The sequence below is a fragment of the Megascapheus bottae genome, chromosome 12, assembly GCF_031878675.1.
Source record: "Megascapheus bottae isolate mThoBot1 chromosome 12, mThoBot2.hap1, whole genome shotgun sequence".
Taxonomy (NCBI): domain Eukaryota; kingdom Metazoa; phylum Chordata; class Mammalia; order Rodentia; family Geomyidae; genus Megascapheus; species Megascapheus bottae.
Genome location: NC_143520.1, coordinates 33,993,228 through 34,020,062, shown reverse-complemented (window position 1 = coordinate 34,020,062; position 26,835 = coordinate 33,993,228). Strand labels below are relative to the sequence as shown.

Genomic DNA, 26,835 nt, shown 5'->3' with positions numbered 1-26,835 from the left:
CTACCATTGAGCCACAGCACCACTTTCAGCTTACTCTGTGTATGTTGTACCAAGGAATTGAACCCAAGGCTTTGTGCTTGCTAGGCAAACACTTTTCCACTGAGCCAAACTCCAGGTCCTACTTTGACATTTTCTATTAAACTAATCACTTTTTTCGTATGATCCAGCTTTCACACAACTTCCCAATGACTAAAATGTAAAAACACAAATATCTGTAAACCAAATGTTAATGTAATTTTATTCATAATCAATAAAACATAGACTTGTCTAGCATTCACCAGATTGTATCCTCAGCACCACTACTTTCACCACTACAACAAATATCTTAAAGATTATCAGATATCTTTTAAATGCATATTGTTCAATGAAAAAAGTCAATGTGAAAAGACTACAGAATATAAATTATATGGCATTCTACACAAGCACATTCATAGAAAGAGAAAGTAACTATAAGTAGCAAGGAATTGAGGAGAGTGAGAAGATAATAAATAGATGAATACAAATTTTGAAGGCTGTTAAATAATATTTTATCATATGGTAATCATGGATACATGTCTTTATAAATTTGTCAACACCAATGAAATAAACAACATAAAGAATGATCCCTAGTATAAACTATAGAGGCTAGTTAATACTAATATGCAACAAAGTTATTCCAGAAAATCAAGGTAGGAGAAGACACTATTAGAAGTATGAGAGTGTATATAGTAACTTTTGCATTTTTAGTTTAATTCTTCTTTAAACCTGAAACTACCCTTCAAAAGTATATTAATTAGGTGAGGTAATGCTGACTCATATCAGTAATCACAATTAATTGAGAGGAGATAAGAGGATATAATGGTCTGAGGCAAGCCAGGTCAAAAGTAAGGGGTTGTATCTAAAAGTACATCTTTAGTACAGAACACTGAAGTGTCCCTTAAGTGGTAGAATGTTTGAGTAGGAAGCATGAATCTCCCAGTTCAAACTTCAGTACTGAAAGCAAAGTTACATTAATTTAAAAAATTAGAATTAGAAATGGAAAATTAAAAATGCCTAAAAACATAAGATATTATTATGAACAACGCACAAAAAGTAATAATGAGGTAGACATCACATATTCTTTGTATCCTTAGCATCTTATTTGACCCTCCATAAAGCCTTTTTCCTTTTCCAATAAGAACAATAGTGGAAGAATGGTTTGGAAACATTTGTGAGAAATAACATATATGGTATTCCCTCAGAAATGTGACAAGTTCATATAACTTTTCCTTACAAAAATGATCTTCAGAAACTCATAATGTGGCTTCTCACATAACTTCTAATGAATGAAAGATTCTCTGAATCACCTTCATGATGCATTCTTTTTAAGAAAGTGATGGAAGGGCCGGGAGTTTGGCATAGTGGTAGAATGCTTGCCTAGCATGCACAAAGACCCAGATTTGATTCCTCCACACCACGTAGAAAAAAGCCAGAAGTGGTTCTGTGGCTCAAGTGGTAGAGCTCTAGCCATGAGAAAGCCCATGGACAGTGCGCAGGCCCTGAGTTCCAGCCAGGACTGGCGAAAATAAAGTGGTGGACATTGAACCTAGGGCTTTGCATGTGCTCTAACACCAAACTGTATCATCAGCCTTTTCATGACACATTCTTAAGCTATACATTCATGCTTTCAAACTAATTTACTTCATAAATCTTTTCTATATTTACTTTCATTATTTTCCTATCTTTTCCCTCTTATACTACATATACAAGCTTCCTGACTAGATTTCTTCGTATTTTTCTAGTCTTAAACCATAAGTCATTTTCTTCCAGAAGCCTCCACTCTGATTTCTTATTTGTGATCACATTACAATGAAGATTGAATGTAAATTAGCATATCCATATCAAACATCTAAACTTACATATTTGTAGAGCTGTAGGCCATCTCTTAGGAAGATTATAGACAATTGGACTCAGTAACTTTTTCAGAGACATTAGAATTTGAGCCTTGGTATAAAAACTGATACTGATCAAAATGTCTGTTTCTCTAAAAAGTTACAACATGAGCCAGACATACATTTTTACCCATTAACTAGTACTAGTCTTGAGGTATATCCTTTAGGGATACTTTGTGTGTGTATGTGTATGTATATATGTGTATATGCACATTTGTATGCATGTATATATGTACATGTATGTGTTCTGCAAGTAGGTAATGTGCTACAATTGGAGAACATTAAACTCCCTCAGTCAGTTCAACTCAACTCAGATCAAAAAAGTCTCACCAAATCTGGTAAGAGTTAACTACAGTTCTTTCATCCAGTTGCTCTCACAATTCTGGTTTCTGAGAATCTCTGTAGCTGAGAATACTTGCTAGCAAATCTGACCTTTTGTCTTTCAAAATTTCTTTCCTTCCTGGGAAAAACATAAAACTAAAAATCATGTTCTCGACTCATATTCATCCCCTCGGACACAACCAGAGTTCTTTCTGTGGGTAAAAAATTAGATACCACAGCTTCAGCCTCATTTTCATCCTTGTTTATAACCAGCTAAAATCATTCTTGTAACATATTTCATACTGAAACCATATCCTGATAGGGATTCTAGACAGCTGGGCAACACATTTCTTCTAAAAAGAAGAAATCACAAAACAGAAGCCTTGCTAGAAACAAACACGAGATGCATTTCCTGCCTTAAACAATATGCTCAGCATTTTAAAAAGCAAAAAATCTCTGCAAAGAAAATATGAAATCTGTCCATCTTGTATTTGCAATCCAAACTTGTGTGTCCCCTGAGACTACGTATTACTCATGTTTCCATAAAAGTTGACAATGTAAAGCTGGGCAGAGGCCTGCATTGGTATCTGATAGCACAAAATTGTCAGCAAACTATCTTCCTGTTTTAGAGCAGTGTGAGATTACAACACATTCAACACAAATTATGTTACATTATGACTTCTGATGCTAGTCACTTTATCCAAGTTGTGGTTTGCAATTTTTTGGTAAAATAAGTGTATCAATTCCTTTCAAAATTTACTAATGAGACTACCCATTGAATAGTTGCTTGGGGATTGCTTTCTTTAGTTTATTACTATCACCATCCCTTCCCATCTTTCTACACCAGGGCTCTAACATGGGAGCTAACAAAGAAGACTATCATGTCTTGGAACAAAGAGGATGCACATACTGTGTGAGTGTGTGTGTATATAAAATGATGATGTCATCATAATCCCATAAAAAGCCTAAAGTGGTATGCAAATGCAATGCATATAATTTTGTACTCGTAAATTGAAACATAAATGAGTTTAACATCTCCTACTTATATTAACACCTTTTATCTCCTCCATATTCACCTTACACGATGTTTCTTTTTTTAAAAGAGGCTCTATATATACATATTTAAATGAGTAAGCCATACCCAGTATTAGACTTGAAAAATGAAAACTGATTATAAAGATTTTCAAGAATAGTTGAATTGCAATTTATGTGTTTCACTAACTTTCTTGAATGCTATAATCATCAGCAATTCTAAATACACCAGTTGAATGATTCAATTTGTTTTGGTTTTCTGTTAGACTCACTAAATCCGAAGGAATTAGATACCTTATTATACTTCCAGATGAGATGACATACAAGTTAAATTTAAAGTGATCACTTTTGGAAAGCTAGTCTTAATTAAAACTAGTAATAATGATAATAAATATAATTATTAGTAGTATGGAAATAGCTAACATTTTCATAATTTAAGATATGCCACTGTACCTAATATTTTCTTCTGCTTTGTAGTGTAGGTGCAATTATTGTGGCCATTTTTGAAATGAGGAAGCTTTCCAGGCACTAGAGGAACACAGACTGGGACGATTATGCTTCACAAATAAGTTCATAAGACATCATTTTTACCAATATCTGACAAGGTGAATCACATCCCAGCTACAGCAGAAAGTGCAAATAGGGGGGCCGGGAGTTTGGCCTACTGGTTAAAGTGCTTGCCTAGCATGCAGGAAGACCCGGGTTTGATTCCTCGGTACCACATACATAAAAAAAAAAAAAAAAAGCCAGAAGTGGTGCTGAGGCTCAAGTGGTAGAGCTCTAGCCTTGAGAAAGTCCAAGGACAGTGCTCAGGCCCTGAACTCAAGCCCAGGACTGGCAAAAAAAAAAAAAAAAAGAAAGAAAGAAAGTGCAAATAGGAAGATTGTGTCCCAGGTATATGTGCTACCATGAAACAAAACCCTGTGTCAGAAAAAATCAAAGCTGGGGGGAGGGGTTAAGGCCCAGAGTCATAGCTCCAGAGGTAGGGCACCTGCTTAGCAAGCTTGAAGCTCAGCTCTGATTACAAAGCTCCTTACTATCATATATAAAATAAAGAAGAAACAAATCGTACATGTTAAATGTTGCCCATATAGGATGTAATTCATGGTGTTAATACAAGGTTTCAGGTCTTTCTGATTAAGAACTTATGATGGAAACCACTGAAGTGATTCTGCATGTCCCATTCATGAATTCTTTATTGCATGAATATAAAGGCATATCTGAATCTCTTCATGCAACACACAGTTTGTAAGTTTGTGTTTCCATCCTGCTTTTCAGGATTGGTAAGTGATAAGTGCTACCACTGAAGTTTGGCAAAGATGGTTCAAAGAAAAAGTTTCTTGGGAAAATGCCAAACATCACAGTTATGAAGAAGCCTAGCACTGCCATGTTTCTGTAAGGCTTTATAAGTCTATGTTTGGACCAAGAAACTACTTTAACACAATATTTTGTTTCAGCCTTGAGGAAAGGCATTGAGAATTCTTGATTTACTGGGATATCCGTAACATTAGTTTGCAGAGGTTTGCCTTGTTTGTTGAGTTGGGTGACAGCTTTCAGTGACATTTTGCTGATGCAATTCTTCTGCTTAATGCATATATTCCCCCAAAGAAAACTGATCCATGACCTTGGATGTCAACCTGTCATCAGCCTGTGTCATTTTCAGAATGATCTGTGACCTCTAGATGGTTTTCTAGCATGGAGTAATTTTGCAAAGGACAGAGCTGAGTATAGAGGATGATGCATAACTGTCCTGAGAACTTTTGACAGTATGTCTAATCCAAATCCAAATTCCCTATCTTCCCCATATCAACACTTGGTTTCAGCTGCCATCTAGGCTTCTTGCCCAAACCCCAAGTTCAGTTCAGACGATCTGTGGTATTCTTAAACATACTTTTTCACCCTATAAAAAAGGAGAAAAGAAAGATTGACATCCTTTTTGGAAATACAATTTATGAAGATTCCCAAACCCATAAGCCAATAGGACAACAATGAAGCAGTGAGAGAAGAAATGAGTCGGTCTTTTCCAGTCTGGTGATTGTTAGTACACAGTTACAGATATTCACTGTAGCATTTGCTTGAAACTGGAGAAAAATGCTTACCAGTGTTTTAGGTATGTTTTCCATAGATAGTAAGAAATTCAAAAACAGAACTGTTAGTGGCCTTTTCCTTCACTTTTTAACACTGATTTTTCTATGGGGGGGTCAAGATATCAATATATTTTTGCCAAGACACTTGGGGTGGGTGTTTTCTGTGTGTGTGTGTGTGTTCACATGCATGTGTAATTGCTGTTTTAAGTGGAAAATTATTTTTAAGTTAATTTACAACTTTGTTCTCTACCTCCATTTATCCACATAAATTTTATTGGCCTAACTATCCACATTAGACGTTGGCTGAAAGGGATGGATTTGTTTACTTTGAACATGATAAGAACAAAGTCCACTGGAAATACAACCACTAGAAAAACAATCTTGTGATAAACTGCTTGTATATGAATTTGTACCTCAAAGCAACGTGCTGACTTAGTGGTGGCTATCCCTGAGCTTTTCATATTACTTGCAGCATCACAATTCAATAAAAGAAAAGAAAAGTGAGACAGAATGTGAACAATTGAAGATTTCATCATGAAATAGACCATTTAATGAAACAGAAAAAAAGTATTTGAAAAAGAACTTCAATACTTCTAGTTCTGTTCTTATTTTCTTCTTGCATCAAGTCCATTCATTTTGTATTAAGTGAATTTCTATTGCTCTCTTATTGTTATTTTTATTTTTTTTTGCCAGTCCTGGGCTTGAGCTCAGGGCCTGAGCACTGTCCTTGGACTTTCTCAAGGCTAGAGCTCTACCACTTGAGCCTCAGCACCACTTCCGGCTTTTTTCTATGTATGTGGTACCGAGGAATCGAACCCGGGTCTTCATGCATGCTAGGCAAGCACTTTAACCACTAGGCCAAACTCCCGGCCCCGCTCTCTTATTATTTTTAAATGAGTATTTCCTTAAGTCCACCTCAACCTTTGATATTGTACCTTTTTAGCTTCTGTGTGACAAGATAGTCTTTTAACAATGATTTATTTTCCCGTTAAAACTGAAAAGACTACTTGGTCATAAAAAGTACAGACTTCTAGGCTTTGGAGACTTTCTTAGACATAACTTTTCAGAAACATTGAGTCAAAGGGCTCAAGTTTTCTTTGATGATAAGCTTTTTTTTCAAGAAGAAATATCAACCAAATGTAGGAAAACTTTGGAGACTTCAATTCTATATTAAAGATTTAGCCCATTACTTATTAAAATTCATGGAATTCCTGAGTTCAAAGAAACAAAAAAATACCCTTAATTTTCTTTTTTTCCTCAAAGAGGACAAATAAAATATATTGAAGACTTAGGTCATCTAGAAGAGTGTGTGTGTGTGTGTGTCTGTCTGTATTTGTTCTTTTAGGACCCTAGCCTCTGTCTTTGTGCTTTGATGCTCAAAGTTAGTAATCTTCCATTTGAGACATGGTTACACTTCTGGCTTTTTTATGTGTGGTTAATTCAGATAAGAGTATCACAGACATTCTTGCTCAGGCTGGCTTTCAATCATGATCTTCAAGTCTCAGCCTCCTGAGTAGCTAAAATTATAGGTGTGAGCCACTGGCAACCAACCAGCCATAATGTAGATCTTGTTTTTGTTTTTTATTTGTCACTATATCTAGAAATTAAATTATTTAGTTATGTAGATGTTGATCTCCCAGAAAACACAAGATATTAATAAAATTCTATCATCATCATAACAAACCATCACCATAAAATTAACAAGAAGTTATTAGAATGTCACTAGAAAGTATATCAAACTTTCTTCATGTCACAGTATAAGTTTCTGACACTAAATGTGTATCAGAATTGCAGAGTTTGTCTAGTGCTGGCTACAAATATCAGTGACAACATAGCTGCTTAACACAATAAAATTTTAATATCTCAGTGATTGTAAAACCTCTGGGTACAGCTTAGTTGAATCCTCTGAAAAACTACAATCCAGCTCTTGGCTAGGAGATGATTGTTACCTCACCTGGAGACAGAATCACATAGCATGTTGTTTTGTTGACTGTCAGGCTTGATCTCAGGCTTGATCTCACTCTTTCACTTAAGGCTACCACTACTTTGAGCCACAACATCCCTTTAATTTTCTGGTGAGTCTCATGGCCTTGCTTGCCTGAGATGGCTTTGAACCACTACCCTCAGATCTCAGATTCCTGAATAGCTAGGACTGTAGGTGTGAGCCACCACTACCAAGATAGATTCACACAGTTTTTGCATGATTAAGTTCTTTGTGGTTTAGACCAAAGGCCTCAGTATACCATGGCTGGCCAGAGACCTGTTCATAGGCCACCTCATACACTAATAACAAAACAGAAATTATAATCCTCTATCATATAATTTTGAAAGTCACATCCTATTACTTTTGCTACATTATGCTAGTTAGAATCAAGGAAAATTCTTCACCCATGACTGAGGTGAGAAGATTTTCCAAAGCCTGAGTTCAAGGAAGGGAAATAACTGGGAGACACTTTTTTTGTGTGTCACTTGGCTTGAACTTGGCCTGAGCGCTATGACTAATCTCTTCAACTCTAGGCTACTGCCCTACGCCTGGGCCTGGGCATGGTCCCTGTGCTTTTCAGCTCAAGGCTACCACCCTACCCTTGAGCCAAGATCCACTTCCCATTTTCTAGAAGTTAATTGGAGATAAAGTCTTAGGTCCTTTTGTGCCCAGGATGGTTTTGAACCTTGATCCTCAGATCTCAGCCTCCTGGGTAGCTAGGACTATAGGCATGAGCCACTGTGCCCAGCCAATCATTAAGCTGTAACACATTACAGCTTTTCAAAATAAACATTTTGCAACTTACTCATAGAAACTCCTGTGAAAAAATATATCAGGATGCAGGCAGCTATAATTATGTATTTTGAAAGAAAAAACTCACAAGGTGAGTCAAGTAAGTCCACAGCCAAATAGGGATCCTCCTGCACACTACTGAGCTATCTTTGCTCTGGCACTCAAGTGAAAACATGATTTACCAAGACATAAACTATATGAGTTTTGATGGAAACAGAAGAAGACCATCAATTCTTTTAGTTAACTAATTGTTTTAGCCAGAAGACTTCTCTTACACTACTGATCAATACTGAGTCATTATATCATTTAAAAATATCAGACATAGGTTATGCTATTTCAGTGATTAAAATTACTGACATGTTTCATCACTAAAAGCATTTGTAGATTTTGGAGGGCTAGGTGAAAAGGAGAGATTTCTTACCTAGGAGTTTTCTAGCAAAACTAAAAAGCAAATGACATTGCAACATATAACAAAATCATGGGAAGACTGTTGACAAGTGTGATAGTTGAGAATCCACTACATGGTAGGTACTCAAACTTGAAGCTATCTTTGGCCCTCATAAAAGTAAGATAGATAAAGTTGGTTCTCTACATTCTTCACATGAGAAAATGTTACCTTCCAAATGTTTAAGTAAGTTTTCTAGTTTTCTAATACAAATTAATACAAAATTAATACAAAATGAAATCAGGACACAGATCCTAATCTAGCTACATGAACTTCATATCCATATATGAAATCCTTTGATAAGAGAAACTCCTACTTTATTTTTATGTTTATTTTTAATTGTAATTAATAGATTTAGAGTTATATTCACCAGACAGAAGGTGCATTACTTCACAGACATTGATACTACCTTCTCATGTTTTTGTCCCCAGTTCCCTCCCCAGCCCCCTTCCTCTCCTCTTGTTTTCCCCCTTCCCTTTCCTATGTCAAATAAACAAGAAAACATATATATAATATACCAGATAACAAGGTCAGATACTGTACCAATATGAGAATAACCAAGGGACAGCAAAAGAGATGAGAAATAGCATAGTAGATTAAGAACAGCAATCATACATTATATAGCTCTTTTTGCATATCCTGGAGATCCTTTCTTTTAGCCTCATCCTATATGGCCTTATATATCTAGGTTTGGCTCCATTGAATAATCTTCTGCTAGGAAAGTCTACAGGAGAAACTCCTATTTTAAAATGTCCTTTTCATAAATACTCTTAACTACCTGTGAGTTCAGTCTAAAAACTTGATTCATCTGTTTCCAAGCTAGGATAGTTTGATGTTTTGAATGCATTAATGCAAGGTTTGTTCCTTTAAAATAAAATAGAAGAATGACACTACAATAATATAGACCTGCTTTACCTCAAATTATCTTAATAGTATAATATGTGGTTTACATCTGCATTTCTCAGAAAAAATTACATTAACTAGTATGTTCTATAACCTACCATATTCTTATAGAATACATTTAAATTTAAATTGTATTAAAAGAATCATGCCATATAAACTGTGAAAAAAAATCATGTAGCTTCAATCTTTGTCCCCATGAAACAAAGCTTGAGGAGAGATGATGATTCCTCAACCAGCCTGCTATTAGCAATTAAGCATGTCAGGCATGCCATAAGGCATGATTTGGCTGGCCATCATAGAGCCCTCCAAAATGTTGCATATTTAGAAAGAAAACTTGATATAGATAAAGGCCATTGTAACTGTATTGCATTAATAAAACCTCTATCCCTCGAATTTTGAAAGTATGTTTTTGTTTCTGTTTCTACACAAGAATTTCCTGCTGCAGATATTTTACAACCTTAATGGCAAATAGGTTTATATAATGCCATTCTTCCAAGATGTCCCATGCACTTTAGCAAAATTTCCTCACAAAAGTGTGCTCTTGCTGTAGAAGGAAAAAGACAAGTTCTTGATGAAAAGAAACTAACTGTTGTAAGCTCAGGAAATAATTACTTTTTGCATACTCAGGAGTATCTAAAGTTTACCAAGATTCAGGGCTAAAGTAAGATTCAAACTAAGGGCTGAATTACGTAGTCAACAGACAACAAAACCTACCATCTTTTGTGACCTCCTATTGTCATTCTTCCTGGAGAAATGGTAGTACATTATCTTCATTGTCTTCCTTTGTGATCTAAGTGGTGAGCTTCATAAGTAAGATTTTGATTTCATATCATTCATGCGAATCATATTTACAAAGCTCTTATTAAATAATAGCAAGCATGATGTTAGGTATTAGAAATAAATCAGGGACTAAATGAAGTGCTCCACAGAACATTCGAGTTCCACAGAACCTCCATGTTCAAGTGCATTCCTATCTACTGGCAAAAAATGCTAGGATAAAATAGAAAATGCCAGAATCTCCAGGCTTCCCCAGTTTTCCTCCCTTCTTAACTAGTAGCAGGGATTGGTGGACCATATTGCTGTGTTTTCTCTATATTATTTTTTATATAGGCTTCATGTGGGGTTATTAATTTCTGCTAAATTCTTACCCAGCACCTCCTATTCCTTTCCTAGTCTATTTCCTTTTTTTTGTCAGTTCTGGGCTTGAGCCCAGGGCCTGAGCACTGTCCTTGGGCTTTCTCAAGGTTACCACTTGAGCTACAGCACCACTTCTGACTTTTTCTATGTATGTGGTACCAAGGAATCGAACCTAGGTCTTCATGAATGCGAGGCAAGCACTCTACCACTAGGCCAAACTCCCAGCTCCTAGTCTACTTTCATGTTCCAGCAACCTAGAATTTGTTGTCTTATAGAACTTTTGGTTGGCAAGTGCTTATATATTATTACAGGATAGGTCCCAAGAGAACAGGATACCTATCCTTTAGATAGTGTTTGCAGCTAGAACTCATGAACACAAATTCTATGGTTTCTGAAGTTAATTTTCAGTAGAAATGAACTGTTCCTTCTACTGCATTCCCATTGACTATTTTTATTAAAATGTTCTTGTTTTAATTTAATTTTTTATTGTTGATGTAATATGTAGAGGAGTTACAGTTACATTCACCAGATAGTAGGTACATTACTTCTCACTCATTGATACCCCTTCTCATGTTTTTGTCCCCATTTCCCTCCTCCCACCTCCTCCTAATCATCTTTTTGCCCCTTGCCTTTCCTATTTCAAATAAACAAATAAATGTATATACAATATACCAGGTAACAAAGTCAGATACAGTAACAATATGAGATTAACCAAAGGGCAACAAAGGAGAAGATAAATAACCTAGTACATTAAGAACAACAATCGTACCTGTGGTTCAATTTGGGGATTACATTCTATTACTTATCTTCACAGTTGCCTGTGGAGTCCCTATTATACTCATTAATATACTTGCCAGATCCTCTTATTTCTGCTTGTCAAAATACTCAGTATTTCACTCTTTATCCTCAGATCTGCCTGGCTAGAAACCTTGAGTGAATCCCCACTCAAGTGATAGAAGGGCCAAATGTGCCTTTGTATCCTTCAGGACATTCTCATCCTTAGTGCTGACACCTGGTAGACATTGAACTTTAAGAAAGCTGCTTTTCCTCATTCTCACATCTACCTGGTCCTTTCTCCTCCTTTTTGTTCCAAATATCAGAACCCCTCTCTCCTACATAACTCCTCAAAGCCTGCTCAAACATTCCAACTTTCTAGTCAGAATATTTTAGGTACTACTCCTGGGAAGTGTATAGCAAAAGGCCTCAACAGTAATCAACTGTGAGGATTTCAGTTTTCATCTATTTTTGTCAGGTAATGTTGATTCACTTCAAATCATACTGTTTTACCCACTATAAGCTTACCCTAGTGTGCTGACTATATTATATTCTTTTTCTGCCCATCATGGGGCTTGAACTCCAAGCCTTGGCAGTGTCCATGATCTTCTTGTGCCACAGAACCATTTCCAACCTTTTCTGCTAGTTTGTTGGAGATAAAAGTCTCATCCACTTTCCTTGCCAGGCTGGCTTCAAACCATAATCCTCAGATCTCATCTTCCTTTGTAGCTAGGATAACAGGCATGAGCCACCAGTACCCAGCTAAAACCTACATATTTTTTAAAATCTAAGTGTACATTATTATAACATGACATTCACTAGTAACCTAAAAATCCCTCCTAATTGAAAAGAGCAGGCTAAATGGCTATAAAATGCAGCTAAAATGCCCAAGGCCACACAGAAAACCAATTAAAGCACTTTAAAATTGGCAAACTATACTCGCTAGAAAAGTTCAAATCTTCAAAATAAAAATACTTGTAGATATCTATTTCTTCATGTACATCACCTTGCATTGTTATACAAAAAGAAACAATGCTCAAGTACTTTTTTTTTCCTTTTGCTGGGATAGGAAAAGGAAATGCTAACTACCATGCAGCTTCATGACACAAAAGTCTGTAAGTAGTATTAATGAACTTTTCAAATGCTAATTTTAATGCTTACTGCAACAAAAGGATGCCTTAAAGCAAAACTTCACATTTCTTATCTGCTAAAAGCAATGTTTGCATCCCTTACAAAATAAAATGGTTGAAATGAGGGTTTTTTGTTTCTGTTTTTTGTTTTTTAATGCCTGAAAGTTTCAAGGACTTTTCTTGTTCACAGTTATTCTTCTGGAGGAAAGAAATTTATAAAATTGCATCACTTAATGGTCCCACTGTTAGAAAACGGAAGTACTCCCAATATGTTCCACTGTTGGAACATCAAAAATAACACACAAACTACAAATATGTTAGCCAATTGAGAGCATTTATTAACTAAATAATTTAATAATAAAGACAATGCCTACTTGATTAATTGTTACAGAGTAAAAATTACAATAAAACTGTCTTGATCAGTGCTTTGCAGAAGCGCCATTACTGTCTGTGCAGTTGTTTAACAAGGATTTAATTGGAAAGATAAGTGAATGCACATTTAAAAGTATTGTTAATTTGCTTTATAATCACCCCATCCTTCACAGTATTGACAGCACGAGGCACAAACCCCTTTCTGTTTTACAAGTATTATTTTCCATATGTGCACAATAAATTCTGAAGCAGTAATTGGAAATTTTATGGATTCCAACATACCTAGCATAGTGGGTGTATAGAGGTGCACTTTCTTTATAAAAAGGTAGTCCGATTCTAGCTGTGGGGAACAAGTGACAAACCTTTATTGATTTCCCCCATGTTCTACAGATCCGACTCATGCTTTGTCCATTTCTAGAAAAAAATAGCTGCCTCATATATTTTATGCCTGACAATATAAGAATTGATATGACAAGAGGTAAAAATGGAATTAGTTTAGTCAATAACTGCATTGCTTTTGTGAAAAATGTGTATATGCAGTGAGTTCTATCCAAGGGTGGCTTCTAGACTGCATCTGAGAAATACTCCCCTTGACCTTATTGTGGGAGATAAGAGCACAAGGCTAAGAACAGTTTCTATGATTGACATCTAACTCTACAATCACAAACTCATACACTCCTAACCTCACACACTCATTAGAGTGAGGATTCATCTGATCAAAAATCACTTACAAGCAGAATGGGTCAAAGGCCTGAGATTTCTAAGTGTGAATTTCATTAACGAAGTTCTGATGCCTAAAACCCAGGACTGACTTTACATAGAGCCTAAAGCTGCTAGTGGAAGCATGTGTTGCTTAGTCCAATAAGTTAAAATTGACAGAGGGCCTCACATATTTTCTGACATTGAAGGAATGACAGTCCTCGGGTTTCATTTCAGGTGTAAAGAAATACAAGGGTCCATTTTCAAAGATGCATGTAATTGAACAAAACCTATTCCAAAGCTTGTTTCTACTCTACTGACAATAGCTGCCCCTTTTGATGAGTGGGAACTGTCCCCAAATTGTCTCAACTTGAGAGCAATAATGCCATGAAAAGATAAAGTATAGTTAATGTCCCTCTTGACCATAGCAATGTCCTGCTAGAATTGGAGAGACAAGAAAGAAATTCTTAAAGCTAACTGGAGATATGACAACAAACACATCAACAAGAAAAATTTACAAATTATTTTGAGAAATATTTTGTCAAAATACTTTCTATAGAAGAAGGCCTTTGCTTTATTTTTTAAATTTTATTGTAAGGGTGTTGTACAGTTATTTCTTTATGTAATTGTGAAGATTTTGTTTCTATTTTTAGTTGGGTTATGCTTTTGAATTTATTTACATTATCTTTCTATGCTTGCAGAGTAAAATTGATGCATATTGAGTTTCACGTATCTAGAGATTTACTCAGATGCTAATGTGCATATATTAATATCAACTTACTAATTGTGGACTTCTTTCCTACAGATATTTGTATACAACACACAATATACATCCCTAGTATTACTATTTTTAGATTCTGAATTTCAGCTTCCCTATATGGTATATAGTTCTATATCGTAGAAACTGTACACCGATGTACATGCGTATAACTTTAACAATTACTTTTCTTTGTTTCAAATTTCTCCATCAGAGCCATGAATTTTGCAACCACTTGTCTCTAGTGAAAATGTCTTTGGCACCAAGACCTTCACATGCCCCATTTCAACTAGACTGGGCGGAGATTGGTACAATAATGAAATGTCCAGCTGCCCTTTAATTTACTGAAATGAGAAATATGCAATATTTGATGAGAGAACTAGGATTCTGTGAGTGATAATGGGGAGACTATGTTTGTGTGCCTTCCTGCATATGAAGGAGCCATGGGGTGCAAGAATCAGATAAGGCTTTTTTATGCTCCAGTAGGGGGAGCTTTCTTTTCCCTACTGTAAGAACAGCATGGTGCATGTGTTTAAATATGCTATCCTAAAATGAAGACTTTTCATTTTCATTTTGCAAGTGGGAAATTTCACTATGTGATGGGCACATTACTCTTCTTAGCGACACATTTTGTACAAACTCATTTGGGAAAGAATAGGAAATTTAGAATACTGCCTTCATATTTCTTCTGGAAATGTTAGCCTGAATCCATTATTTCCAATCCTGATGAGGATTACAGCTCATTTGTATTTCACAGCAACTCATATTGTATTCTGTATTGTGAAGTAAATAAGAGATGATACTGTTCTAATAGTGCTTGTATTTTACTTTCTATGTGAATAGTTTTATTCTGGGGCAAGAGGGAAGGAAAGGGAAGCTGAGCTTGGAGTACTCAATTTAGCTTTCTCTAGATGCAATGTGTTATGCTGACAAAGAAGTGCCCTGAATTATTTTTATAAATAATCTAAGCTGGAGGAGGTGGAATATAAACTCAGGTCATGGAACATATCCATATTCAAATGATATTATAAAAAGTACTGTTCAGTAACAGCCAAAGCTCTATCTTATTTAACCACATTTAAAATACTTATGGGCTAATTTGATCTGATGGCAGTGTAGGTGGATTTTTCTGTGCCACTGAGAGGAATTCTTTACAAAATAATTTCCCAACAGTGTTTCATAGTTCTGGACATGCCACAATAAAAAACCAATCATAAGGCAGAAAAGGCAAGTACTTTCACCTTTTGTATTTAATACAATTGATTGTTAGTGACTGATTAGACAGTTGTGTTAAAGAAAGATATTGAAGCACGATCTTAAATAATTGAGAAAGCATTCTATGGTCCATTAGTGTCAATTAGCCTAGGCACTAAAGCCTCAATATGCACATTATATACTTCCTGTTTATGGGTTGAGGTGCTGGACCAAGAAAAATTAACTATGCAAATACTGCATAGAGATGACATGGGAACATCATGGGCAGATAGCACATAACATAGTAAATCTTCAGTGGAACTGAACAAAGAACAAAAAAATGGGAAGAGTCAGAACAGAGGAGGATTATATGGTAAATACTGAAGAACACACAAAACTCTAGCAAAGCTTGGGCCAGGAATTTGGCCTAGTGAAAGAGTGCTTGCCTAGCATGCACGAAGACCCAGATTCGAGTCCTCAGTACCACATTCATAGAAAAAAAAAAAAGCCAGATGTGGTGCTGTGCCTCAAGTGGTAGAGAGCTGGCTTTGAGGAAAGCCCAAGGACAACAGTTCTCAGGCCCTGAGTTCAAGCCCCAGGACTGGCAAAAAAAAAAAAAGAAACCTGATTCTAACAATCACTTGGATGAAAATACACAAGCAAAATTTCATATTTTACTGAGCCACTTAATGAGATCCAATCCTTGTTACAACTAATTAAATTCTTCTTTTGTCATAGATGTAACTAGTATAATTTTGGTTCATTCTCCTTCAAAATGCAAAAAAAATGATTTCTTTGCAAAATATGTTTTAAGTTAATTCCTCTTAGAATTAAGGTCCCAAGCAAATTAATGACTTCAGGTGATGACCCTAAACACTTCATTTTATCTGTAAAGTTGTCATTAAGCTAGTGCTAGAAATAACTTTCTTAACTAGAAGGTGAAAGGAAATCATCTGAAATGTAAAACTAAAATCTTCCTACTTTACTTTCATTTACTTTGGGCCCAGGCTAACAAAGTTTCTTTTTCTTTTCGTTTTCGTTCTTTTTTCTGTGCCAATTCTGAAGCTTGAACTCAGGACTTGACCACCATCTCTGAGTTTATTTTTGCTGTTGTTGTTCAATGCTAATAATCTAAAACTGAGCCACAGCTCCACCTCAATTTGCTTGTTTGTTTGGGGTTTTTTTGGGGGGTATAGTGTGATTAATTGGAGATAAGTCTCCTGGACTTTCTAGCCTGGGTGGCTTTGAACTGAAATCCTCAGATCTTAGATTCCTAAGTGGGTAGCATTACAGATGTGAGCCACCTTCAGTGGCTCATTTATTCTTACCAGCCTAAATGCAATCCTAGTCAATGGACACACAATATAGTACTTGACTTGTAGTATATTTACTTATTTGGTCTTTTTTGTACAAATAATCTATAGCTAAAAATAGTAATCACTATTAGGAGCTCGATGTAATAAAGCTTATAAGTGAATTCGTGAGGCATATATTAACTTCAAGGCACAAATCACAAAGTTAAAAAAAAACATTGAATTAGTGATGTTTTGTTCTGTATTTGCAACTGGAAAATTCAGAAAATGACCAGCTTTAAGCTTAAGCAAATGCTAAAAAATAAATAAAATTATGGTGACCTGGTCTTTCTTCTTATCTCAGCTTTGCTCACCTCCATGTCAGCTTCTTGTGTGACAAAATGAGCAATTGTAGCTATGTATCAGCATGACCTTTGCTTCTAGTCCACTAACAATGTGTTTTCCTGACTATTATCAAAACTTGATTAACTAATCCCTGAATCAACCAACATAACTAAGCAAATTAAATGAGCTATTGTTTTAGATCCAGATGACATGTTGCACACATGGATGTAGCAATACAGGTCCATCCAAGGTACATCAACAGCAATAATGAGAATATTCCCCAGAGAAAATGTCATGTATTCTCTCAGAAGTGATGCTCTTCACAATAAGTAAACATATGCAGGTTATGACAGTGATGCCCATACCTTGGAGATCAGCATGTGGAAGAGATACTAGGTATCACTCACACCATTATCTTGTTTGCAGACAGTTCTTGAGCATGCTGAAAACTCACTAGGTAAATTAAGTTTTCAAGGTTTTGGAGTTTTTTAAACATGCAGTGATTGCTTTGGGAGATGGGTACACAACAACCTTGCTGTAATCGATTTGTTCAGGAAAAGGGTAATTATATCCATGTTATGTTGGTTAGCTCTCTCAGGCACAAGAATGAACTTTCACAATGTCCTCAGCATCCCCTTAGTATCTAGACTTTGAAATGTTTTAGGAACAAAAAATACCACACTTGTAAGGTCTTTCAGGAAACCAACAGTAAAAGGACACAAAGGACCTTTTGCACCAAACATATGATGGACCCAGATACGTGCAATTTCAACATACACTAAGAAAAAAGAGAGATATAACCTTGAGCAGGCAAAAGTAAATGTCAAGAGGGTCAGAATAATGATGTCAAATTATGTAGCTGGAAATCTATTTAAAGCATGACATCACACTGAGTCCAGCAAAGTCTGTTAGAGCAGTGTTTTGATACTCAATAATTCCAAGCTGTCTAGAAATCTTCACTAATTGTCTAGACACACAAAAATAAGGTCAGTTTTGGTTAGTGTTTTTCGTCATTGTTATTGGCATGTGCAAAGAAGAAAATGCTTTATTCAAGAAAAGAAATCTGTTTACTGTTTTTATGTGTGGGGAGCACATGACAAAGCATCTAAATATAATGCAAATAATTGCAAACTGATGTATCCAACTGCTTAAAAATTGAATAAATAATTTAGCTTTTACACATGGGTAACTTTTGCTAAAAAACTATAGATCAGAACTCTTCTCTGTGAATCTATTTTATTTTGTTAATAGATGAGCTAATATGATAGGCATTTAATTGTATAATGTATTATTAGCCATTTTCTTTGGCATACCATTAACTTTCAATAGTATTAATATTTAACATTTTATAATACACACTACAAAGTTCTTATTTTTCTAGCTGAACAGAAAATGCACATTGATGGTAAATCTCTTTAAAGTAGATTTTAAGATGCTCAGTATGCAAAACTTCTTCTATTAATTTTGTTTGATCAGAAATACTAAAAATACCACAGCATAATAAGACAAATGCTGTAAGATGCATTAAAGCCTAAACTGTATATGATTTTGTGTTCAGTTACAATGTATTAGATAACTAGACATAATTATATCATTTGAATATTGACAGGAGTATATAAAATTGATAGGCGACATCTAAGTGCATCAGACTTTCAGAATGAATAAATCATAAATTTGTGATTAAGTTTTTCTATTGAATGGGAAACTAATTCTAGTTTGCTAGAGAAGACTTAAAAGCTAACTCAAAATCATAGACAAAACAAGTCTCAAGAGATCTGGATCCATTGGAATTTACCCTACCTCAGTTTTCTCTCCTTGAGAAAACAGCATCACTAAACATTATCTAATTTGTTAGGGCTTGGCATTCTCATTTTCCTTATATTGGTTAGTTTGGTGTTGTTTCTTTCATGAATATAGATTTTACCCTTAATATTGGCCAGTGTTCCCAGAAAGGTATGCTCCTGACCTCAACGAAAATGGAGTCAGGAAAAAAAATAATATTCTGCAATACCTTAATGTCGCTCAAAGGATGTGGCCATATGGACTATATCATCCAGATTTTCTTATTTAGAAAAGAAAATGCAAACACAAGTGCTTAAGAAAAGGATGAATCTTTGAATCCTTGTGAGTTGAATTTTGAAGGTACGGTTTTAAACCAGTGTGAATTAGCATTCTGAATTTTTCCAGTTGTTGCCAAAAGAGCTCTTCCCTGAACCATGAGCACTGGGACAGCATTTGTCTTTATTAAGAAGGAACACTTGGAGTTAAAGAAAATGTTTTTATTTCTCATGCTGCCCAAACTTTCAGTGATATGAACACAGGGCCAACAGACTAGATTTCTGGCAAATTCTAAAATTAGAGGAAAAGCTCAAACAATTTGTTTCTACTTTGCATTTATTTAGTGGTGGTTTAATTAGAGGGCTAAAGATAGAGAGGTGAAAGGATTTGTCTCAATTCAGAGTACTCAATATGTCAAATCTTGCACAGATTTGTGCTATGACAATTAAATAGAAAATGAAAAAACAAAACTTAACTAAAAATTTCCAGTATTTGTTAATATAAAATCCAAATAAATTTCTCCAGCATTCATCATGTTCTCCAGGAGCTGATCACATCGATTTATTTTTAACTCATGATCAACATGAAGTTTACACTCCTGCAGGAAATTAGAACCATTACAGGCATAAAGTGATATATTTCTTTCTGATTTTCTCATACCAACAAATTCTGTGTTTTGGACCTTTTCTTACCTAGTTTAGCCCATTTCTTGAAGGTCAACTCAAATTCCAATTATCACTTGATGAACTTACCTCATTTTCTTACTTATCCCTCTTTCATGCATACTTAAAACAGTTTAATACACGTATAAAAATAATAAATGCCTTACATTAGTCTGCATTCTAATTCCCTGTGTTTTCACATATATACCACTATATAATCCTAAATAAAATGAATGCTTACTTTGTACAATTATGCCTTTTCTCTCCAGCCTAATACTCATAGATGGGCTCATAGTTACTTTCAAACTGCCAGAAGTATTTGCCATGTTATAGGTCTTTCACAATGATAATGAAAATGGCAAGTTATATTTATAGAGCACTATTTATTCTATGTTTCTACAAGCATTGTATTAATGATCATCATTGTGAAGCTGCTTAACAGATGCCATTTTTATTCCCATTTTCAAATGAAGGAAGATCAGGAAGATAAGTTAATGCAAGGCATGCCATTCACAATTAGATTGAAACAGAGCCAGAGCCTTCATGTGTGCACTTCACTGTTTAGCTCCATAAAAAGCCAAAAGATACAAAAGTGAGTGACCATCCCAATATGTTGAAAGGGTTAGGAAAGCTACAATTTACTGTGGATTCACTTTACAAATTTATGCCTGCCAATATATAGTTGTGTGCTATTCCCACCACAGTAGCCCTATCAGGAATTCACTGCAGACACCCACAAAGACCTCCAAATCTCTCTCTCTCTCTCTCAATCATCCAAAAAAAGTCTGTCTGTCTCTGTTATGCTCTCTATCCCTCTCTTTCCCTATCCCAATGTTAGAGCTTGAATTTAGGACCTGGACACTATTCCTGAGCTCTTTTGGCTCAAGGCTAACCGCTTTACCACTTGCACTACACTTCCACTTCAAATGTTTTGGTGTTTATTTAGATATAAGAGTCTCATGGTCTTCTTTGTCTGGCTGGCTCAGAACCATGACTTTTAGATCTCAAGCTTTTGAATAGCTAATATTATAGGCATGAGCCACCAGCAACCTACCTACAAATGTCTTTTTTACCCTTCAAAATCCAATTAAAATTTCACCATTTTTCTAGAACTATCCTCAGGTTAGCTGTCCCAGTTACCCCTTTCTTTTAGTCTTCCTACAATTTATTCATGATTTTTTTTGGGAGGGGGTGTAGAGGGTCAATCGTGGGGCTAGAGCTCTCGGCCTGGATGATGTCCTTGAGCTCTTTAGCTCAAGGCAAGTGATTTACCGCTTGAGTTACAGCACCACTATTTGGAGATAAGAGTATCATGGACTTTTTGTGCTCCGCTGCGCTGGCTTTGAACCATGATCCTCAGATCTCAGCCTCCTAAGTAGCTAGGATTAGAGGCATGAGCCACCCGTGTCCGACCTCATGATTTTATGTAATTTACTGATTTATTTTTCCTATTCCCATTTTAAAATTCTTCTCATTTTAAAGTTCTGAACTTTATGTGGGTGAAAATTGCTCCTACCTTTGCCTCTGTACATGACAGAGGAGGTAGTATAGATAGGATTAAATAAATGGCCCTTAAATGTACCAGAAAGAATGAAGATTTAGTTAAAAGTTAGTTGCCCCAGTTCCAGAAGTGGAATATTCTCTCTGAGCTTCCAACTTCTCCATAACTTCACTTTCTTAGTGTATCTAAGATATATATATATATGTAATATGTATATATTTATATGTATATATATATACATAGATATAAACAACATTTATGCCTCTGTAGTATTGGTGCTTCTTTCTTTGATGCTTCTCATAAACATTTCATTAATGGAAAGGGGTTTGAGAGGAAGGAACTAGTAGCTACTTTCCCTGAAAAACATCGCATCGAAAGACAAAAAATGATTTTAAAGAAAAGCCATTTAAGGATGGGAGTTGGGCCTAGTGGTACAGTGCTTGCCTAGCATGCATGAAGGCCTAGGTTCAATTCCTCAGTACCACATACATAGAAGAAAAAGCTGGAAGTGGTGCTGAAGCTCAAGTGGTAGAGCACTAGAGCCTTGAGAAAGCTTAAGGACAGTGTTCAGGCCCTTGAGCTCAAGCCTGGGACTGGCAAAATAAATAAATTTTAAAAAGCCATTTAGCTTTCTTTTATTTCAAATGTTTATGAGGCAACTCCTGCATGCTGAGCCAACCTATGTGAGTTTAATTTTCGAAGTGATATAAGATGTGCATGTCTTTTTCACCATAAGGCTTTATTTTTCAGATCCTTCTACCTTGTGTCTATGTATTTGATAGATGGTGTCCTGTAAAGCAATGACCAGTAAGAGGCATGATTGCACTAAATTGGAAGCATGAGGCAAAAGGGTGTGTTTTCATTAGAGTGGGGACAGGGGGAAAAATGGAGGGTAGTGGGCTAGAAGAAATCATCCACAGATGCTGATCTCTGTCTGTTAGTGGATATGATTTTTGAATTGTGGTAATTCCTGTTTTGTGACAATTCATCAAAAATTGAGGGTACCACTTTTGAAAATTGCCCATGGTTTCATTTCCAAACTAGATGCAGACTCTGCGCCTTTGATTATTAGAATTATTCATTGCACTCAGTGGAGCAATGAGTAGGGACACTGGTAAACGCTACCCAGACTGATATTCTGAAAGACATTTGTTATAGAGGCATGAGGCACCAAAGCAAACTCCATCCCTTGTTAACAAGTGTTATCTAAATGTGCAGTGGCAACTCTGGAACAAGGGGAAGTAACAGTTTGGAAGTGTATTTCTCTTCTGCAGAAATGTCTGTGTGTGTTGGGGGAAGTCAAATTAAAAGATCTGAAGATAAACATTTCTTGGTTGCTCTTAAGCATTTTTAGATAAACTGTTGAGAAAATTCAACAAATACCTAAGGTTTCTCCTCTTTACCTAAAATTCTTTTCAAGTCATGTGATATATACTTCATATCAGCTTTCAAGGGGAGAAAAGGGCACAATATTAACCAGTTAACATTGGTTTTGTAGTTTCTACAGTAAAAGATGTGTGTGTGTGTGTGTGTGTGTGTGTGTGTGTGTGTGTGTGTGTGTGTCACACTGGGGATTAAACTCAGAGCCTAGATTCAGTTCTTCAGCATTTTGCTCAAAGCCTAGTGCTCTACCACTTGTGCTACAGCTCCACCTCCAGCTTTTTACTGGTTAATTAAAGTCTCACAATCTTTCCTGCCCAGATTGATTTCAAACTGATATCCTACCATCTTAGCCTATTGAGTAGCTAGTATTATAAGCATGAGTCATCAGTGATAGCTTTAAAGGTAAAACTTGAAAGCTCTTACTCTTTCAGTATGGACATTCGGCTCGATTTACATCATACCTTACTCTTTAGGAAAGCTGGCCCCCAGGTGGAAAATATATGGATGGGAGATGTGTAGAAGGAGCTGTGTAGCAATGGAGAGGTGGTTGTGCAGAGGCTGCATCAACCGCAGGAAAACAATTTGTTTGCTGCTATCAGTAGAGTCCAGCATCTTTTAGGGCTTTGGTGAAGTGGTACATGGATGCCACTGTAAAGAAATGGGGCTTAAATTTGAAAAGTTACTTCAAGAGAAGCAGGCTGCTGTTCCATGTAGAAGCCTGTCAGGGATTATTTAAGTGGCTACCAGCACTGAACAGTTTATCACATAAATGTAATTGTCATCTGCTAGAAAAATAATAAAACCTGAAGCCATATGTTGTATATTATTTAAAATTGTTTCCGTAAGATATATTAGTCCCACAGAAGAAGTAATTCTCCACTAGAGGAGGACACCGGCAGTTTTGTATGGTCTATTGTCCTCTGTTTAATTTGTTTGTTCCCATTAGTAGTTTTATACATTGTTATGAACTATTGCTTTTATAGAAAGTCAAGTTTAGGGTAGAATAAAGTTGATGATAACTTTATTTAAACCAATGTATCTCAATTCCAATCACCATTGAAAGTTAATGTAGTTTCTATTAAAGCATTTCTGAGTTTTTGTGACAGTTTCTTTAAATATGAAGTTTAGGTTAACACTAAGCCTGGAGGCCTCTTATAAAGTTTCTTGTGAAACTTTTAATATTTGTTAATATTTGAAATGATTTCAATGAAATACTAATTTTAGCTGAATACTTGTGGCTCACGTCTATAATCCCAGCTACTCAAGAGACAAATCCAAGGATCATAGCCCAAAGCCAGCCCCAGCAGGAATGTCCATGAAACTCTTATCTCCAATGAAATACCAGAAAACTGGAAGTGGCCCTCTGGTTCAAAGCGGTAGAGTATTAGCCTTGAGTGAAAGAGCTCAAGGACAGGGTCCAGGCCACAAGTTCAAAGCCCCAGGAACAACACAACAATAACAACCAGAAAAGGAAAGTAACTACCTAAATGTCTACTAATTCTTAGGCATTTAATTATATAGACTATCTGTTTTCTATCATTTCTAAAATGTTCAACTAAATCTTATTGTTACTCTAAATTAAATGCTTAAACACTCCAGGTAAATTTGAAATGTTAAAGTTCTGAAACATTCTAACTTACATTCTGCTTTACTGATGAATTTTATTTAATGATCTATGAAAAAACACATCCTTGGAGATGCTTTTTGGTTCTTCTGACCCACTAAACATGAATTCTGTTGCATTTAGATAGTTGTAAATCAATGTATCCTGAGAGTAAGTGTCTGAATAACCTGAATTAAGCTGTCTTGCTAAGCACAGAACAGAACAGAGATTCTGCAAAGAACAAATGATTATTAATATTAGGGCTTCTAAACATGCATAATCTGTTCATTTGTAGCATTCAGACAAGCTTAAAACTCCAGAAGATAATAGCAATGTTATTTCAATGTAATCTGTATACTAAGGGCATTTAAAATCTGACAGTATAGACACATACCACAAATCTACAGAAGTCAATTGCAGTCAAACTGTAATTCTGCAATATTTATGAATATAAATAACTCACTTCATATATCTTTTATTCTCAGTTGTATATTCTTAATCTAGATTCCTGAATAGTTCTGGCAATAAAAATATGGCCCAATTAAAGCAATTGGAAGAGAAAATTCATATAGATTTGACCTTGTAGTATCTTGGTATCTTAGTATCACTGGTTGCATTTTTCACTTTTTGCTATTAGATCACTTATCATTCTTATTCATGCTAGTAGATATATTAATACATAGATCAGAAACATATCTAAAATCTACATAAATATAAGAAAAATCTCACAGGGAGTTCTAAGTGCCATAGAGAACAAAATCAAAAGGATGCCAAGATTTTCTTAGCAAATAATTTTTCTTTGTAACTGCATGTGTACGGAATAGAAAATGAGAAACACCTCTGAATCTGGGCAGATGTGTTTCTGTGTCACAAAAGAATACTTTAAAATGTTTAGAGTATTGAACATATTAGAATATTGAATTCTTTTATGAAAATTTAAGTAATATGAATGGATGCACAGAAAAAATTATATTGTTTAGTAATTTTAAAAATAAACATCTGTGTAACTCATACAAACAGATACCTCAATATTTATTTATTTAGAAATAGTCTGTATTGCTTTTTACATATTATTGTAGGCAGACATTTTATGCTGATGTTCTTTAGTGTTTTAGGAAGAAAAAAAAAGACTAAACTTCCAATCAACATTCCTTTCCAAGAAATTTTGGCTCTAAAATATTATCTAATCTTAAAAAAAATAAAACTAGAAAGCCCTTAAAAGGGTTTCCATTTTATATCAAATCAAAAATGATAAAGAAAATGCATTAATATAAATGATAAAATAAATATTCATTTTCAAAGATGTCATTGTCTATAAGAGTATTCGTATAGATATCATCCTTCCAGATAGGATTCCAAATTGTTTACACTGTTATGCTTTCGTATTATTATTATTATCATTATTATTATCGTCATCATCATCATTAATTTTGGAGGTTTGGACTCAGAAATTCCCACTTGCACAGCTTCCTTGATCAACTGGCACTCTACTCCTATAGCTACATTTCCAGACTTGCTTTTTGCTGGTTATTTAGTTGATTTTCTTGTTCAGGCTGGCCTTAAGTCCCAATCCTCTGTATCTCAGTGAAAGTATTTGTTTTGAGAATGGCTTTGGTTAGTCTTCACTCTGTCTGTGTGTGTGCATGTGTGTGTGTGTGTGTGTGTTTGTGAAAAGAGAATATGCTCAACTTGAATCATTTTGTCAAGGTTTTTCTACTCTCAAGTGCTTCACTTTATAAAGATTATTCTCAGATTTATGAATGCTTCAGTGTCTGAGTATGGTCTTTATTCTTTTTTTTTTTTAACCAGTCCTGGGCTTGAACTCAGGGCCTGAGCACTGTCCTTGGACTTTCTCAAGGCTAGAACTCTACCACTTGAGCCTCAGCACCACTTCCGGCTTTTTCTATGTATGTGGTACCAAGGAATCCAACGGGTCTTCGTGCATGCTAGGCAAGCACTTTAACCACTAGGCCAAATTCCTGGCCCTGGTCTTTATTCTTAAAGACAATGTCATGGCAAAAATCATCAAGACTGATATACATACACAAACACATACGCAATCCACATATGCGTGTATACATATATATGATAAGAAGAGACATTAATTATTTATCTTTGCTACTTTTTCTTTTGACACAGACTATAACTGTAGAAGTATTTGGAGGACAATGTTTTCTTCCATTTTTAATATAAATTACACATATTGCCTATAAAACTATGTTTGTTTTTTATCTTTGTACATCAATAGCTGCGCTAAGAAAAGGCAAAATGCTTACTTTACGCAAACTTTTCATGAGAGTATGTATGTCTTTGAATAAGTAGATATGTGTTCTCTATTTCTAAAATCTTTTCTTCTATGTATTTCATTATTTTATCCAAACCTCTCTACTCTTTTCAAGAGCATGCATTGTGCGAGTTTTCTGTATTAGAATCATTTTCACTCATGAGCATAAA

General features: G+C 35.4%; 1 protein-coding gene across 3 annotated transcripts in view; it reads left to right on the top strand.

The window, feature by feature from the left end:
- Positions 1–26,835, top strand: part of Arhgap15 (Rho GTPase activating protein 15) — a 626,004-nt gene that overhangs the window by 422,565 nt on the left and 176,604 nt on the right. The gene's annotated exons all lie outside the window — the stretch shown is intronic.